General features: G+C 41.5%; 1 long non-coding RNA gene across 1 annotated transcript in view; it reads left to right on the forward strand.

Annotated features, from left to right (window-relative positions):
• The window catches only part of LOC138481126 (uncharacterized), a 152,955-nt gene that overhangs the window by 100,965 nt on the left and 33,240 nt on the right, over positions 1–18,750 (forward strand). Inside the window, exon 4 of the long non-coding RNA XR_011274195.1 lies at positions 12,621–12,828. This is a non-coding gene — a long non-coding RNA (uncharacterized lncRNA). The remainder of the gene's footprint in view (positions 1–12,620; positions 12,829–18,750) is intronic.

An 18,750-nucleotide genomic window follows, 5' to 3' on the forward strand; every position in this document is an offset into this window, starting at 1 on the left:
GCCATTGAGGGTTATGCTAACCAGAGTGAATTATATCAACAGTGAAAAAAGAATATGGTAAGATTTTATAAAAATGCTAAAAAAACAATGGGATTTACATGGTCAATGTGCAGTCATCCTCTAGCTACAAAACCAAGCTTTACTTATCTTGGCTTTGTCATAGACGTGACTCAGAACAAATGGAATGTAATAATTAGGCTAAAGGCCATGGCTATACAACTCGCAGTCCAAATGAAGAGGATTTATTTTACAATACTGCCGCTTCTCAATTGTCCCAATTTTGATAGATTATAGGTTATCATAACCGTAATGTATGGTGTAGAGATAGCAGCTGCATATTGGGTAGTTGACTGGGACCAGGGCTCTAGTCGAGGGTACACATGGGTGGATGGAGTCCCCCCAATTTTTTCAGAGGGCACCTTGATATGCTAATTTATAGTGACACATCATTCAATTGGTATGTCAATTGAGTCCACCATTTATTTTTGTAGGACTTGGCCCCTGACTGGGACTAAATTGAGGCGGTTATCTGGCGGAAGGCATTAGGCCTACCTGATTACCTTCCTATTGCTGCCCTCTGCCTGGAGTTGGACCTGTCCTTCACACTCAAATGGAAAATGCTAAGTCAGTAAAGACTATTAACAAGCCCCAGTCAAAGCTCCCTGGATACCGATCTGGGAAATGTGATGATTAGATGAAATTACCCCCCCCCCCAATTAACAATTTTAACAGGGCAACTGATTTTATTTTGTCTGAATGTTGGTTGTGGACAGACCACGTGGTTTCCAACTCCTTGTTGTTTAAGAAAAATGAAAAGAGCTAGAATGCCAATTGACAATAGAAAAGGTGAATTCCTATAAACCCTATACGAGTCTTCCCAACAGGGATAAACCACTGGGGGTTATTCACCGCTGTATCTGATCAATTCCGCAGACTGAGAATGAACCTGTTGTTGACCGGGGGGAATACTAGTGGTTAGAGAGGGCAAGACAAAAAGAGAATCTGTAACTTTGGGTCACTACACACTGTTTAATTCCCCTAACGTGGTTCAATCCAGGGAGCATATACTGATTGACTGTAGCTCACTGCAAGAAGCCCGGTTACCACTGCCATTTTCTTTGCAAACATCCTTCCACCCTAGAAGCAATTTCCTTCTGATTGTTGAGGGCCAAGAGTTCTCCCTTTGAGAGGATCATACATGTTTGACAAAAAAGACGAGGAATGCTTTCTGTTATAGACAATGATTATGAAACAGGTACATTTTATAATAAATTAAGTTTCACTTAGCCTAACCAGGCTCAAACAGGCTTAACCGATCCTGTGAACCTGGGGGAGCAAGGAGATGAGGGAACCACAGCAGTGAGCCACAATGACATGTCAGAAATGTAGTGCCGGAAGATCCAAGCAAGTACAGAGGTCAAATTAAAAGCATTTGATGAGGGTAACTATCATGAAATAAGAATGTCCATATGTGTCTAAGGGACTAAACAGTACCACTCCTTATAGTCTTACAGAATTACACTAAAAATGTTAATCTTTCATTTTACTTAATTCTAGCATCTTGTCTAAGGTAACACACAAGTGAGGTTATGGTATTCTGTTAACATCATTACAATCCAAAATGTAGGCGTCAAGTTAACAGAGTCAAGAGATTACAAAAGTGAGAATTAAAGTAGTGTTCATGTTGGGTGTTCTGACAAGCAGTGGCCACCTGTGTCCTGTGGTGGGGAAAGAGCCAAGATTGGCTTTTGCTCCCAAGGGTCCTCATCCCAACGGAGAGTGTGCAAAGTACCCATTCTCTATTTATCAACAGACTGATTACAAGTCCATGCTTCCTCATTACTGCATTCATTTTTATTTCCTGTGGCCGACACACACATGTTGCTGGTAAATGGTACTGTTGCATCAGCAGTACACCTTAACATCTAGATTCGCTTTTTAAAGATTTTTGAAGCCCTCTGTATCCTACCTGAATTGCAATAGATGAAGCCTCCTGCAAAGCAGTCTTGTATAGTTCCCTCCTACCATTTTGTCGGCTTCCTAAGAAGTTACGACATGGTGTCAGTTTTTGCCTCTATTAGATCTGCAGTGCATTGCATTAAAAATGTTTCCAGAAGCCCCTTTTACATTTCCTGTAACTTAATTGTGCATCACATAATTACGCTGCTGTTGCCTAATAGAAATCGAGGAGGTTGGAGGAGACGCTGTGGATCAAGCAATAGCAGCAACACAAATAATCCTTGTCGGCGGGATGATATTTTTTCAACTTTCTCCCTGATCACAAATTTCCTAAGTCCTAAAATGTGCAAGCTGTGCCTAGTGATTTTTTTCATTGGCTCTTCCAGCAATGACAGTGGCTTGCTGATGAGGCTTATCATTACCCAGGTTCCCATCGAATGGCCCGTTATCAGTATTTCGCACCTTAAGCAAATATCAGTACATTTTTTAAGTAAATTAGCTCGTTTCCATACGTGCGCTGCAAACCCAGAAAATGTCATTATTAGGATCAACCTACTTGTGCTATGTGCAGCCCACTTCCATTAAGGGAGATTATCTGCACAAAATGGCCACTGTGATGAATCTGAGGGTTTCCTCCTTTCTGCCTCAAGGCAGACCTTTCCCATGGGGCCAGGGCCATGTGTCCACAGTACAATAGAACCCCTGGGGTGGTGCACGCAGGGAAGATCATATGGGGGGCGTAGCTTCAGAGAACATGGTATAACCCTGCCTTAACACCTCTAACCGCTTTTCCAATGTTAAATCCCACTACGCCCTCTTTTAATAGGACCAATATATTCTATTGTCAAGCTAGTCTACCTAACATACTTGGCAGAACTAAAACATCAGAAAATGCAAAATATACTACATGTGGTTCTGTTTTTAGTACTGTGAAGAAGAAGATTGCCTGGAGTCCAGGAATCACTCTGGAGAAGCTGAGCGAGCGCTCTAGTCTCTCACTGTGTATGATTAGTCCTTAGCAATTCAACCATCCAGTGTGAGAGTTCAAACACAAGATAGCAGAGACGCCAAGAGAGAGCTCTGCTCGGAGGAGGAAATCGGTAGGACCGGACACCGGCGGAGCAGACGAGAGCTGGAAGGGAAGATGTGAGTGTAGGGTACGAAGAACCTGAACATAGTCCAGGGTGGAAGAACTGCTCAGGCTATTGCTGAGACAATCCTCTAGGCATCCTAGATACCCGCATAGTGCCCAAGAGGGAGGACACGCAGCCGGGTATAAGTAGTCATCCGCAGAGCCACGGTTGACGCTGGCCATTCACTGAAGGCTACCGGAGCTTAATGGAAGGGAGCATCTACTCAGGAAATGCTGGTTGTTGCAGAGAAGAGCCAAACAGGTATGCAGGTTTCCCGAGAGGTGCTGGAGGTCCGGGGAAGCAAGGGGGTGAAGGCAGAAGATCCAGTAAGACAGTCTGGGTCCCTGGGAACAAATATTGCAAGTCTACGAGCCGCTCACAAATTGTTATGAAGGTCTAGGGCTCTGGGAATGGACATTGTGAGTCTGGGACTTGCTTCCAAATCCATGAGAAGAGAACTGCTTGGCAGGAGAGTAAACCAAGTGGCTCTGAACATTGCGAGTCTGGGACCTGCATCTGAAGAGAGAAAATTGCTTGGCAGCAGAGTGAACTCAACCATTCTAAATATTGCGAGTCTGGAAATCGCACCCAAGGTGATAAGAGGTTCTGGGACCCTGTGAATGAATATTGTGAGTCTGGGACCTGCACCTAAAGTAAAAGAAGAGTAATTAACCCAGAAATCCTACACTTGGCAAAGGGAGTGTTCCAAGTTGTTGGTATAAGGCAGTGTGGATTCAAGAAACCCATTCTTGTGAATTATCCACAGCCATTTGCTTGAGAGACTACAGGCCTAGGAGGCCCAAAAGGAAAGAAGGTAGAACCAATAGGAATCTATGGAAAAAGATCACAAACCTAGCCTTGGAGTTCTACACTTGTGAACATGTCTTTATTTCTCCAAAAGGTAGAACCCACCGGAAGCTAAGGGAAAGGATCATAGCCCTAGCCATGGAGTTATACACTTATGAACATTTCTTTATTACTTCAGTTTTGATAAACCCAAGAGATTGGGTATTTTTCTGTTGGTTGGAACAACAAAGAACACTTTACCTTTTGGAAAGATCATCCATGCACAGTTGTTTTTAGTTACTAGTGTTAGGGACAGAACTAGGCTTTTGAGGCACGACTGGTATGGACATTTTAGTGTCGGACATTCTGACAATTTCCTTAGTTTTCTTTGAGGTGGGAAAACCCCTCTTAGTTTTAGGTGCATTTTTCCAACCCTTATCTTGAATAATAGACGTTTCTGGCCAAAAAACATACCACCATTTTGTCCGAGCCTTACTTCGCCTCCCTTGCACCACTTTGTGCTCAAATGCTAAAATGTACCTTAAGCACATTTGTGGTGGACGTTTCTGATGCCAAACTGCAGATATGTTGTGCAAATGTTTACAGTTGCACATGTTAGCATTTTGCAAGTGGAATATCATGCCTGAGCAACTACAAAGTATTGCACCCAATTTCTAATCGTGTAATTGATACTCAGACAGGCATACTCAAATTGCAGACAATTATATTCACATTGTAATTATTTTCTCTTCTTAGGTCAATTTATGTTCAAGGGATCTTGCACTGCTATACCTGGCTTCTGTTTTACATGATATGGAACTAACACACTTCCCAAGCAATGAACCCTGAATTCCAAAAACATCTAACAATTGTTCAGCAAACTGTGTCTCAAACTCACCTAAACACTTTACCCACTTTCACATGTTCATTCACCCTATCTTACCTCGGTTGCAGAATATGTGCTCTTGTGTGACATCCATCTACACCTATTTAAGTACATTTTGTAATTAAAAAGTGAATTTATAAATACAGGATTTCTACCATGAAAGTTGTTAAGCAAACTTGTTATGAAGTTGTCTCACTGTATGTAAATAGTTATGGCCATGCTTGCTATTCATAGAGAGCAGGGTGTTCATTGTGTATGATGTAGTATAGTTCTATGTGGAATGTCACAGTGTAATATATTTCTGAGTAGGGTGTCATAGCCTGCCTGTAGCCAGAGATGTTTACTCTTAATGTTGCTTCTATTACTGTTTGCACTAGCCAGTCAGGGGTAAGGTTGAGCTGGGGGTCTGTACTTCATGACCTGTAATAAAGGTTATTTTATCTAACTGGAAACTGCGTGGGACTTGTTCTGAAATTGTTCAATTCTTATAAACTCTGTTGGCAACAATCTCATGGAATGTTTCTTATTGTAGTCCTGGCAAACCCTATAGATCTTGTAGCATGATGGTATTCTCAGCTGGGCCCATGCCCTTTTGAGGATCCTCTGCCCTCTCTAGCGCTATAGACAGAGGCCACTTTTCTGACTCAGGTATTAGCACCACACTTACTAACTGTTCTGAGGTTTGGGGGACAGCAGTGAGGTAAAAGATTGGACAGAGGTTTGGCTCCCAATGCTCCTTGCCAGGTCCCTAGAGCAAGTAAGCACTAGGTTTCAGGACCTGATGGTGGCCACTGTGTACCTGATGAGAGAGTGTATTACCAAAGTCTTTCAACAAGGTTTGCCACAGAGCCCCCGACAGTCCATTGATAGGTAACACCACATTTTGAGGCCAACAACCCACAGCAGTCTCATGTGGAAAAGGTAACCTAGGGGAAGCCAATCTAATGAGCCTCATAACCCTTTGATAGTGAAAGCACAGAAGTCTATCTCTTGCTTTATGCACTTGGGGGAAGTTCAGAAAGTGGTGAGGCATCAATAGTATTGAAACCCATCCCATACTTAGGAGGAGCAATTGTATTTTGCAAGAAAAATAGGAGAAGGGGCTCATCATTCTAGAGCGAATTTGTGGAAATGGGGAACAAAATAAGTTACAGAATGACATATGAACCAAGTCCAGCTACTATTAGGTGTTCCCAGTGGGAGAGGAGAGCAGTCGTCCATTTAGGAAAAACTGTGGGGAAACTGTTGCACTTCTCTGGAGAGATCTATGCCAAAGTAATCTTCCTCTCTTGTAGAGAAAATCCACAGATATCCCACGTAGAAAGGGCAATGTCATGGCCATGTGGGGTCAAGACCAACTGGTGTTTACTGGGCTGAAACATTCTTGCCAATATAGCCCTCTGAATCATGATCAAGAAAAATAAAAAAATATAGATTTGTGTTTAGTTTGGTGATGTTAAACTCGAAATAACGGATACCTAATAAACACCCATTGCCAACACACATCGAAGTGTGATACTGCCTTGTTGATAGAAAAAAGTACCACATCCTTTACTTAACATAGATCCAGCCATACTGGTTAAGAACATTTTAGTTTGTAAATAGTCCTCTTCTTTGTTCAACGGAATAACTGTTCTGTATATCACTAATTAGCTATGGAATTTAATTTTTCTGCACAGCCCATTGCAGTTTCTGTTGAAGGACGGAGTGTTGCTCAGATTAATATTCCACCATCCTACTGGGGTGTGAGCCTGGGATAAAGTTTATGATACGTTTGCTATCATTTTTTCTGAGTAATATGTTGACCATTTGCACTTGGTGCTGTATGAGCTACAGCTCAAAAATGTATTACAATGTTTCATTGTTTCTCTGCTGTGTGGTTGCCACAAAACACACACACACAACTGATAGATTCCAACACCTCTAATTGTTTTGCAATTAAAGATGTTTAGAGGATGGCTTATGTGGGGCAACTCCCAATGATCAGACCAAGAAAATACAACCCGCTAGGGAAAAAGACTAGGTGCACACGCTTTTGAGAAAGACTTGAATTTTATTTTGTATACAAAAAGGAAAAGGCGACAGGGTATTAAACATCCACTGCCACGTAGCTCTCTGGCATCTTTCAGACAACATTCAAGATATAAACACATGAATTGTCACTCATGACGGAATCAATGTACAGTGTTAATCCCCCACCCTCATTGGCTGCCTTCTATTTGTATGCTAATGATCACATATAGCCCATTCTCCCATTGGCCCCATTGTCTTCTCACTCACCTTCACCACACGTGTGCATCATCCTCGTCCATCATGGAATACTGTAAGGCAATTGGTTAACATCAATTGGCACCACCCTAACTTTTATCGTGACTATGTGACATACACCTGGTTATCAATATGAACTTGGTGGGACTTTTTGACCTCAGCCTGTTCCCCGCAGACAAAGCAGCTCTTTTCTCATCCCAGACATTCTGGCGCCCCGATCATGCCCTTTTCACCGTAAGGGCATAATTCCTGGTTCTCACTGGCACAAAATGTAGATTATGTAATTCTCTGTTTTCCCTTTTATCAATTCCCCCTCCCTAAGAGTGAACTTTGTGTCCAACTAATCAATCCAGTTTGTGAAGGATTTAGAGCCCATTTCCCTGCGCATCAGGTAGTTTAAATAGAGTGACCATCGTTCTTGGGGGCGCTATTCATGTTTTGGCGTCTCAAGACCTCTGATTTCGCTCCCAAGAATACAACCTTGGTGCTAGGCCATAGCCCTTCACGTTTTCGGCTGCACACACTCCTCCCTAATTAGTTCTAAAACCTATCTGATGTGGGAGCATATGTGTGCACTTTTGCTGTGCCTGAGAATCGGGAGGCACTAATAAGGTGAGAAGTAAGTCCTTGTTGTTCTGTGTTGTTTTTAGAGGAACAGGGCTTGTGAGGATTCAGGCTCACCCATAAATGTGATGTTAGTTTGTGCGATGTCTGTCATGTATATAAGCATACAATATCATACAAAAGTGAATTGCAACATTGCTGATTAACTTTCCCCTTCATGGGTTTCTGCTCCCACCACTTGTCCTTACCCATGACACACCACCTTACCCCCCTACACCGTCCCATGTTCATTCCCATATTCTAATATATTTTCCACAATTTAAATCGTTAAGGAGGGGCACTGCACCCAACACTTAGCAGATGGCTATATTCTATCCTGTGGCTATTGATAGATGGCAGATGTTAGCACTGAAACTTTAACTCTGTTACTCCACCTGTTGTCGAAACACCTCGATCGCTAGTAATCTGTTCTTTGCTGTGTTAATATCAATATATTTATATATAATAAAACACACATCTACAACCCAACTCATTAAAAACCATGAAGTGATATGAGCCCACATCTACAAAAGCCAGCAGCCCAACTAAAACTATACAATTTTGATGGTGCATTATTTAGCCATATAGACTGAAGGAGGGGTCATTATTGGAGGATAATGACCTGCCATCAAGTTATTGCCCGAGGCGAAGTGTAGGGCCAAATATTGGGGACAGGCCACTATCCCAAATGATAATAACCCCTACAGGTCTGTAAGGCTATTATTACGGTATTGGCATAGTTGACCTAATGCCAACTTGACCTACTCTGATTTGACCGCATCTTTTTGGTCGAATTTTGTAGGTGAAATGGTATATTTTAATAAAATAATAGTTGTGGGTTAGGGGAATAGGCTCAGGTGGGGGAAGGTCAGGGAGCATGCGTGGGTCTCCCCCCGCATTAGGAGGGGTTGTACGTTTTTTAGTTCAAACAACCCATATCCATTATTACACATGATGGCAGTTTCAATACATGTTTTCCAGTTTTAGTGGTGAAGTACAAATATGTACTTTAAGAGCGACTAAAGTAAATATATAAACTAAGTTAGTAAAGTAAATGTGGCTTTATTTTGTAGTATTTAAATGACATGCTTATCTTTATAAGTTAAGCATTTTAATTGCAACTCAGTTGAACTGGAACAGGTTTAACATGAGCATGCATTAGGTGTCGTGTAAAAGTACACAGTTTCACTATAAGAAAGGGAAAGCATTTTCCAATGTTTTAGCTTTCTCTTTCGTGTGTTAAAGACCATGTTGTCGTAAAAAAAAGGTTCTCTCAGAGCGGAAGTTTCATGTTGAAAAAAACCTTGCTTGGAAATTGCATTGTTGTTTCCCTTTCTGCTTCCGAAGTCTGAATGTTCAGAATGCAGTCAAAACCAGTAGCTATTGCCTGCCCTCTGAACATTCTGGTTGGCTGAGAGGAGTTCAATAATGATCTCCATGTGCTAATAGGACATACATCTAATTATTTGCTGCTTCCAGTCGTGCCTCAGCAATTTGTGGTGCAGGAACTTGGACAGCAACATGATAGTGCTGTGTTTCCCTGTTTTACTTCTTTGACACTCCGTGTTCACTCCCTACATCTGTATTAAAGCCAAAATGGCCCATTGTACATTACACATAATACATATTAAATTGCTTGCTGAAGGATGTTTTTTTAAAATACATTTTTATTTAAATCCATCTCTGTGACTGGATGCTCAAATAGCGATACTTGCATGGGATGGATAGAAGCATCTAGGAATGTTATAAACATATTACTAATTAGAAGTTTAAATTATAAACAGAAATTAGGATTCACCCGCAAGTCAATACAACAGACTATTCATGATCAAGGAACTGTGCTGCAGACATTGTTTACGGTCGAGGACTGTGTTAAGTATAGTAGGAATCTGTTTAGGAAAATAAGACCCTTTATACCAACATACTCATCAGCTGATTCTTAAGAAAAAACATATTGCGCTACTAATTTAATAAAAAACAATTTTTATAAGGCGCCGAAGCCCACAGGCATCAAGGCACACCAACATAGAAACAAGTGAGACAGACGCAAAGCAGACGAGACACCAAGAGCTCCAGCAGGATTAATGGCAGGAAGGGATTTATTCAAAGAGGGAAGTTTTCAATTTACGACGAAAGCTGAGATGGCTTTCCTCAAGTCTGAGATTGGAGCAGTTCTATATTTTATCTGCCACAACTGGAAAAGATTTGTCTAGGCCATTGGTCTGATTGAAACAGAAAGTTCTTACTAACCCCATCTCGAGAAGTGCAGAGATCTAATCGGGACATAGGGAAGAATCATGGATTCAAGGTAAGCAAGGGAGGTGCCATAAAGACAGTTGTGTACCAATATTGCCGCTCTGAAGTATATATATGGTGGCGATGGGAAGCCAGTGGAGATCTTGCCGACTCTTAGAGATGTGATTGCGCTTCAATTTGTTTTTGACAATTCTAACTGCGTAATTCTGGGAAATTTGAAGTTTAGACAGGCATTTCTTATTAGCTCCAATTAACATGATTTGGTCTAGACAAGATTATGGCCCGTGCAATAGAGCTGCAGTGTTTCTCAAATAGGAAGGGCTGGGTCTTCCTCAGCAGTTGGAGATAGTAGGAGCAGTTTTTAGACACTTGGTTTATTTGAAGGTCCACAGAAAGAGATAAATGCAGGTACGTGGCAAGCATTTTGACCCTTTCTACAACCGAAATATCACAATTGTCAAGGTGAAAAGATTGACATTTTGGGTCCAATTCAGCTTTAGTTTGGGGTAAACCAAAGATCAATAACTCTGTTTTGTTGCCATTAAGGCACATCCAATTGGTGTTCATCCAAGACTCAATTGAAGCATAGATGTACCCTAGATGGTTCGAGTCCAAAGACTAGGCACCCGATAGCTTCATCACCAATTGGCTGTCATCTGCATAATTAGTAATGTAGACACACATGCCTTCAAGGAGGCTACAGAAGGGCCTTATGTAAAGAATGAAAACATGGGAGACATACAGGCTCCCTGTGGGAGACCGTAGATGATTACAGCTTGAGAGTACGTTGAGTCGCCCCAGCACACTCTGGACATTCTATGTGTCAAGAAGGAATACACCCAGTCAATAGAATCCTGATCACATAAACCCACATATTTTAGTGTGTGAAGTAGGCATTTGTGGTCCAGCAAATCAAAAGCTGTTGAGAGATCTAAAAGGACCAGAAGGCCTGTATGTCCCTTATCAATGATCCCCAGCATATAGTTCTGAAGCTCTAGCATTATAAAAAATGTAGTTGGGGTGTGTGTTAAACTCGGTCTTCAGAACCCACAGAGGTTCCCCAGAGGTTCCTAGAACCTGTACACGTTAATATGAGAATCCGAGGCGAGGCATGCATGGGTTTATACACTGTGAAGGATATTCAGATACAGGAGATGACAAAGAAAGCAATGGCATAAATGGCAGAGGGAATCTTAACAAAAATGAGCAACTGCATATGCACAAGCAGTTACCAAAGATTTGTCGCAGGTTAAATTCCAGCTTGTGTCTGGAGTCATTAAAGATGCCACCAACCAGTATCTTACTCCACGCATGCTTGTGAAAGTCTACATGTTTCCTCGGAGTGTCCTAAAGATGTGATTTATTCTAATGGTGACCACGGGGAATCATTATTTTAAATATCCTATCAGTGTGAATTGTTGAAAGATATGAATATCATTCTTGTGATGATAAAAACACAAAACAATTGTTGGTACTGTGATGAATCTGATGATTTCATCACTCCTTTCCTGAAGGTAGCCTCTACACATGTGGCCCAGGGACAGCAGCCGCTACCTGAACCTTACCCTAGGGGTGGCCATGTGAGGTAGGATCACATGGGTGGAGTTGACCCTCAGGGGCGAGTGAAACATTGTCAGATGAGACCTGGTCCCCTTCCCTCCATTCTTCATGCCTTGAATATTGTAATAAACCCCTTTAATAACTCACACAGCCTGCTGACAGTAACCTTAATTATTTTGTAACCAACCTAATGACAAAAAGTGACATGTAGAAGAGGGCAACCAGAATGAAGATTGCTCGACTGAAGCAAAATGAGCAGTCTAGCAGTTGGAGAAATCTCCCTTTCTCAGAGTGAAAGTTCAAAGATGGAATAGCTGAGCCACACAGGGCTATCTTACCGGTTAGCCACTGTCGGGAAGCCAAGTTGTCAGGTATACAGGTGAATGTGTAGACGGGGGAGAGCCACGGATGAGAAGGCAGCGATCAAGTCAGAGACGCAGCACAGGGAACCACAAAGGCAGTGTGTGGACCGGAGTAGCAATCTTGCAGGCTAGAAATACGCCGAAGCGGGATGCGAGGCAAGTGAAGAGTAAGGGGGGGTGCTATTAAGTATAGGGATACAAAAAGCATTGGATCATTATGCTTTAATTTAGGAGCTGGTTTACTGGTTTAGGCTATGGTCTGTGGGGACTCTTTTCCTTACCTTGTTTCAGGTGTCATGCAGCAGCCTCTGGACAAAAGGATCCTTTCGGGGTGGATCTCTGTATCCAGAGGCTGGCTTTATATACGAAGGTATAGCAAAATAGCACTGGTGGTTGCAGGCGTCATCACGGTTACATTTTCGTAGTAACAAGCACGTTTGTGCTTCAAGTATATTTTTGAATGGAAGACATTGTGCTACATTTGTCTGGATATGTTTCTATACTAGATAAAAATGCATCAAAGTGGAAATGATTAATGTGGATGACAAGGTTTGGACCGCTACAATATCACATATTATAATATACTGATGCTTCTGGTATCTATATTTCAAAGGTACCTGTGCATTTTTCCTTATAATATACATATTTCAGAGAAGATGGAGCTGTATCTCAACTGCAGTTGACATGTTGTGCACATTCTTAGTTGTTCATTGTTTACATGCCCATAAATAATGTTAGGCTTATTGCACAATCATTTTTTTGGTACTTTAACAATCTCACGTTGTATATGTTTTTCACACTGACAAGCCCCCAGAACCGACTGAGAAGCACCGACGGCACCTGGACGGGGACGCAGGGCAGAGTGGAACACAAGCGACACCCAGGGAGACGGAATCAACATCCCCAGCCAACCCTAAACCAACATCTTCAACCGCCCTAGCTGCTACTAGATACCACTGGGTTGTGGAACTGTCGAGACTAACTGAGGTGTGACACTGGCAGGTGCACTGGCCATGTAAGTGGGAGTGAGGAACATGCAGGGTTGTTGGGGAGGCTGGTGGAGGTGGCAGTGAAATGTAAATTGGCCTCGAATTCAGAACAGGCACAGACCGAACCAGAGGCACAGGGTGCACACGCACCCCCCATCTGTGAGAGATTACGCAAGCTCAACTCTTCAATTCAGGATAGAGTTGCCAACTAACCAATTCCACTAACAATTTTCCTCCTCTGCATACACGTCTCAAACTCCAAACTCCAAACCAAACACAACCACAAACCTACAGCACAACAAACCGTCAAACTTCACTACACTGCAACAACAAAACAAAAAACACACATAGACTCGCACAACAGTACACAACGACTACCGGCCGCAAACACCCCAGGCCCAGCCAACGCACCCACTGGGCTGAGGCCGCCAATAGCACATCATGGCACTCTTGCACTTTTCCATTCTCTCCCCACTAACCCAAACTCCCTCCATCTTTTAGAGCCGCCAGAGCGCCAGGGGACCACTCCGGTGGGGATGGTGCGCGGTACAAATGTCCTTTAACATTGACATTAACATTAACATTAACAGTATGTTGCAGCAATATTAGAAACATTCATAACATGTCCTACGCATTCTCAGTTTTTCAATTTGTGCACATACATATGCATTGGTGACCTTGATGTACACTCATTATTTGTGATGCTTTAATAATCTCCTACTATATGCATATTTCTAAATATATTGAAACAATTTCTAGGGTACACATTCTCTATTGTTCTTTCCACCCATGTCTATGTGCGATGGTAACTTAATGAGCAATTTCAGCAGTTATAGATTTATGTACCTTAGATTGGCTCACAGATCGTTTAACAATGTATTACCGCGTTAGATGGTTTACAAGCATTGCTTTGTGTATACAGTGGCACTTACAGTTTCCCACTCTATTATGTGTACTTGCATGTGAGCATGAGAGTAGTCCCATTTGTATTCCTAAAGAAGCTAGACTAAAGTTATTTCTCTGGGCTGCATACCACCATGATGGCATACAATCATGGTATCTGTCCTGCTTTCAGGTGTGTGCATATGGCATACCTTATCTGCTCTCCAGTTGAATGCAACAGTTATTTTAGGGGTGTCATATACTGTTCTTGGATTTTATTCAAAGAAAACACACATAGTTGCATTCCTCATTCATTCCTCCTGGATGTAAGCAATTCAGTGATTCTATCCAAATAGGTTTCTCTTTGGTTAAGTAGTTTGGGGATACTGTATCCCCATCTCTTTTCTCAATAGTTTCTAACATTTGAAATCTCATTTGAGATATCTGGTGCCTGGCTTCCAGGCAGTGTCTTGTTACTGGAGATTTGAGATTTCCTGTTCTGATGTTAGACCAGATTTTTGCTTTCCTTGTTGTTTGTTCAATGTGGTATTTCCTGTGTTGGCGTGTTTTTCTGGGTGGTCTGTAGCTGTTGCTCCTGATCAGCATGTCTCCAACGTTTTTACTCCTTGTGTAAGCGAATACAGGTGGTGATATGTATAATTTCCCAGTTTCCTGTCCTGGGAGAGATAATGCCAATGCTTGTTGATGATTTTATTGACTTTGTTACTTTGTAGTGAGTATTTTGTGACATAGATAAGTGGGGGTTGGACCTTGCTATTGTTTTTCATCAATATTGTGTACCTTGTGATATTCTTTACTTTCTCTAGTGAGATCATGTCTTCATCATCTGGATGGCCTCTTGCTTTGAATCACCTGGCCATGTCTTGTAAATGTCTTTCACAATCTGTCTCATCTTGGACTTTTTTCTTTACCCTAAGAAATTGACTGTACGGTAAGCTTTTTATGGTATTAGGTCGGTGGAGGCTGAGTCTATATAGAAGGTTATTGCAATCGGTGGGGTTTCTGAAAAGGGCAGTTTCAAGCTAGTCCTCTTTGTATCTTACAGTAACATCCAGGATGTCTACTGTCTCTTTGCTATGTGTGGTGGTGAACTGTATCCTGTAATCTATGTTATTAAAGTAGCTTTCAAAAAGTGCAAAGTCTTATTCAGTCCCTGACCACAGTCCAAAGGCGTCATCTATGTATCTGCCCCAATATTTGAAGTAGTTGCGCCAGATGGGGTGTTCAAGGATGTGTTCTTTTGAAATTTGTGCATGAAAGTGTTGGCATATGGATGTTCCTGAAACTTGGATGTAGGCCTGTTTCTTGTACTTTAGGTAAGAGTTCTGAGATATAAAGTCTAGCAATAGCATAAGAAATTCTTTTGATGCTTTTAATTCATTGGCATTTAGTAGTAGACATTCCATAGCTTCTTGCTCTTTGTCATACAGTACAGAGGTGTACAGGCTTCTTACATCTGCAGTGAACAAGATGTCCTGATTGCTTACATCAAGGGCGTTCAATATTTTGAGACAGTGTGTGGTGTCCTTAATGTATGTGTTCGTGGTTTGAATGAGGGGCTGAATAAACAAGTCAAGGTATGTCCCTAGGGGTTGTAGAATACTATTAGTCACTAACACTATAGAGCAACCTGAGGGTCTCTCTTGGGTAAGGTGTAGAAGATGGTTGTCCTTGGGTATGGTGAAGTGAGGTAGTCTCGTAGTCTGTCAGAGATATAACCTCTGTTTTCGGCATTCACTAATATTTATTCTGGGTTGGATCTTATCTCTGGTGTGGGATCTTGATCTATTGGGGCATATATGTTCCTGTCAAGTAGTTATGTCTCACACCCTCTGTCATAGTCTTCGGTGTCCAGGACAACCAGTCCTCACTTTTGCCTGCTGGTTTGAATGTAAGTGTGGTGTTTGAAAAAAGTGTTTGTATAATGTTCAGCTCATTGCGGCTAAAGTTAATTTGTTTTGGATATGTGTATGATAGTTTTTGTAAGTCGTGGTGGCCCTTCTTTGGAATAGGGCAATGATGGGAAAGCTGGCTGCAGTGATGAAGGTGCTTTTAGATCTGAATTGAGTGAATTCAGGTTCTTCAATAGCTTCTTCCATATTTTCACCATCTTGTTGGGTGAAGTAAGCTTTGAGTCTTCATTTTCTGGAAAATCTGAATAATTTGTCTTTTTTTCAATTAGGTCGGAAATATATGTGATAACAAAATTCAGGGCTTTCTATAGTAGTTCTAGTTCTAGTCAGCTGTCTCTGGTTAACTACTACATTTTCCTTGGGTTCTGGTGTGTTATTGGGCACTGTGTTTCTCTTCCTGTGTTCCTACCTGGACCTTTGCCTCTTCCTCCCCTGCATAAAAACACTTTTGTGCACTCTACTGCAGTTTTGCTACTGCTAGCGCCTGCTCTTGAGGTTTCTTCTGTTTCGTTGGTTGTTGATTCGGACTCTGTGCTGCTGTGATCAGATGAACTTGGGTGTCTCTATTATGTTGTGATGTGTTTTGTTTGTATCTGTCCATCCATGTATATACCACTTTGTTTAGGTAGCCATGAGTGTCCCATCTGAATTTGCAGAGTATATTGTTCTCTAATTCTGTGTTGTAGTCTGCTAGGTTACTGTTAATGTCTTCTAGTATTTGTTCCAGATCTGTTGCTGAGAGATCATGTGTAAGCTCCGTCTGTATCTCAGTGATTTGTATGGTTAAATTGTCTAGTTCTTTAGAGTGTTTTTGTACGGTAAATAATATCAGGTCCAGGGAGCATTTATTTAGTATCTGTTCTCATTGGCAAATAGATTTGCGACTTTCTTTGCAAAGTGTTAGTCTCAGGGGGATATGTAGTCCTCGTGGTATCCGTTGTACGCAGTAATATTTTGTGAGAGCGACAGCATGAAGTTTACTATTGATTTCCCTGTGAATTAGTCTTTCTAGATTTTTGATCTTGGTGCTGGGGTCCGTGGTGGTATTTGAGATTCCTGTGTCTCTGATGAGGTTGAGGATGGCGTCGGCCTCCGCTGCGCTAAAACCTAGGGTTTCAGCTCGCTTGTTCCTTAAGTTTGTTAATTCTTCATAAGACTTATTCTGGTTGTGCGTGCCTCCACCCCTATTGTACAATTAGAAGGGTAAGTGGTAGATTTTGGTAGAGTGGGCACAGCTAGTTGATTATGATTATTACTGTACTTTGAGTTTTAATGGTAGAAGAGTCTTTAGAGTCCGGTAGCCAGATTATATAGTAATTACCCAGACGTCTGGAATATTTCACAAGTTACTATTTTATTTGTTATACATTTCCAGTTTTTACCACATAGGCATTTTGTGTTGTGCAATGTATTTTGGTCAATTTGACCATCTTCATGGACCAATTTCTACAAAACATAATAAAATGCAGTTTGTAAATTGTTGCAAATTGTTGTTGATATTGAGATCATATCACATTATGGTGTGTATACACATAGGCTGTGGTCACCCACCTGCATAGTCTATTCCTCGTATATTTGCTTCATATCCTTGTATTTCTCAGCACTGCTGGACTTATCTAGGATATATATTACAGAATTCAGTGTTTTTTTGAGGGACCGAGAATGTAATGCATATACATTGTCTTGTTTAATTATTGTTTCTCTTGCCCCTTAAAAATATTTTACATATTCTTTTGCTTAGATATTCCTTGTGTGGACAGGGTGGGTTGCTTCATTGGTTCCAACTTCCTGTTGTCTCAAGGATCTCTGATAAAAAGGAAGGGGGTTAGTAAGTATAAGGATCTGAAAAGCATTGGATCATTATGCTTTACTTTAGGAACTGGTTTAGGCTATGGTCTGTAGGTTCTTACCTTGTTTCTCGTGTCATTCAGCAGCCTCTGGACAACAGGTTCCATAGGATTCTACTGACACATACTGTATAAATGAATCATGTAGTGATTATCAGGGTTGGACTGGGACAAGAAATAGGCCCGGACACCCAAAAAAAAAGTGGCTCACCTATCGCCTCAAAAAAGTAGCCCACCCCTCACCTCACGACCCTTGACCTCTGATGACATCACCGGAAGTGATGTCATTTGACCCCACCCCAAAGTGACATCCTGGGAAGCGATGAAACATGACCTTTCACCCCTTGACAAAACAGGAAGTGGCATCAAATAGCATTGTTCCTAAGTACACTGCGAAAAATATGGTTATGATTTCACTAATGTGATATACATTCCATACAAGAATGGATAACCATATGTGTCATTAATATCTGTGTTTATAGTTCCATAATGTCAAATTACTGTGAATACAAGCAGATGTCTAAGGCCAAATGATAAAATGTTATTGTATAGCACTAGAACAAATATGCATACAATATCACCCAACTTGTGTTGGTACTCATTTATCGACCTAAGAAGGATGAAAGACTTAGATGGCCTTGCTGGGATTCGAACCTGCAGATCACACACACATCGCAGCAGCGAGTGCTCAACCCACTGAGCTATCATATTGGCTATAGTAAAATGAGCAATTTTTCTGTAGTGGATGTCAATAAACAGGTAACTGAGATTTAACAGCAGACCAGTTAAGAGCATCTGGAGGTCTGGTGCAAAGTTGGCCGCATGTCAAGCCTGCATGCATCTACTTTCAGGCTTCAGAGGTTGGCAAAATAGGGAAATCAGCGCACTCACAGGACATCCCATACTTTGAGCACTCATTACCTCATACATGCAGACAAACATCCTGAACAGCATGCCAGTGAGATGGGAAAAGATAGACACTGTACAACAAAGCATTCATTGTGGCGCAATGAAGTCAATTGCCACTTGATGTGCTATGGTCAAATATCTGTACACTGTACAGAAGCTTTTAGGCACAAGGATTTTGTCAAGTGACAGAGGACACCGAGATGGAATGTCTTGTGATGATCGTAACAGAGACAATGGCAGAAAAAAAACATGCTATTACTGCAAATTGTGAAAGGCAAAATACATAGTCCGAATTTGATGCTTAACTACTCTAAAAATTGGTTGTTTATCACTAATATCACTAATACATATTTATCACTAATACAAACGCACAGCA

The sequence above is a fragment of the Ambystoma mexicanum genome, chromosome 5p (assembly GCF_040938575.1).
Source record: "Ambystoma mexicanum isolate Mex_15411 chromosome 5p, UKY_AmexF1_1, whole genome shotgun sequence".
In the NCBI taxonomy this organism is placed as follows: domain Eukaryota; kingdom Metazoa; phylum Chordata; class Amphibia; order Caudata; family Ambystomatidae; genus Ambystoma; species Ambystoma mexicanum.